Here is a 1,052-nt window from a genome sequence, read left to right as displayed (position 1 = left end):
AACTCGCCATGACCGAGGTGATTACGATTTTTTTTTTTTTTCGAAAAAAATTTTCTGATCGTGGAATTTTCTCAAATTTGATTTGGTTGCCTCCTTATATGTTCTAGTAGCGATAATCAACAATCAGAATCAAAATCCATGGTCGGGTTTGATTTTTATAAGGAAAAATGTTCACGTCCTTTTTTACAACCCCGACTCATTGACGATGTTAGAACCGAGCCGGCGGTGTCAGATACGACCGATCGCCCCGGTCCCGATCGTCATTTACGTTGTGCATCGGTCTGCCCGAGATTACGTGGTGCATCGGTCTGGACTTAGAGATATATTTTCGACGTGAAAATGTTCCGATACAACTTTTGAACTAGGATAGTTAGAGAGATGATTTTTTCTGGGATGTACGTTGATTGGGGAATGGATTGTGGGAAATAACTTGCCATGACCGAGGTGTTCTCGAATTTTTTTTTTTTTTTCGAAAAAAATTTTCTGATTGTGGAATTTTCTCAAATTTGATTTGGTTGCCTCCTAATGTGTTCTAATAGCGATAATCAACAATCAGAATCAAAATCCATGGTCGGGTTTGATTTTTATAAGGAATAATGTTCACGTCCTTTTTCGCCTATGTTCTTTTTCGACGTGAAAAGTTCCGATACAACTTTTGAACCAGGATAGTTAGAGAGATGATTTTTTCTGGGATGTATGTTGATTGACGTACGAAACTTGGAAAAAAAATAGAAAAGACCGAGGTACTCTAGAAAAAAAATTTATTGAAAATATTTTTTTGATTTCGGAATTAATTCGAAATTCATTCAGATGTCTTCTATCAATATCGCGAAAGAAAAATCAATAATCAGAATCGATATTCATCTAAGATTATTTCCTTTTGGATTGTGTTAACATTCGGTACGATCTTGTCTACGTGATGCATCGGTTTGTTTCTCGGCTCTTGTGAGCAAGTTGGACACTCGAGACGGCCTCCATCGATCGGATTAGGCGGGCTTTAATGTTAACGTGCTGCATCGGTGTGATCTTGTTTACGTCATGCATCGGTATAG

Source organism: Harmonia axyridis, chromosome X (assembly GCF_914767665.1).
Source record: "Harmonia axyridis chromosome X, icHarAxyr1.1, whole genome shotgun sequence".
Lineage (NCBI taxonomy): Eukaryota > Metazoa > Arthropoda > Insecta > Coleoptera > Coccinellidae > Harmonia > Harmonia axyridis.
Note: the sequence above shows the minus strand (reverse complement) of the source record.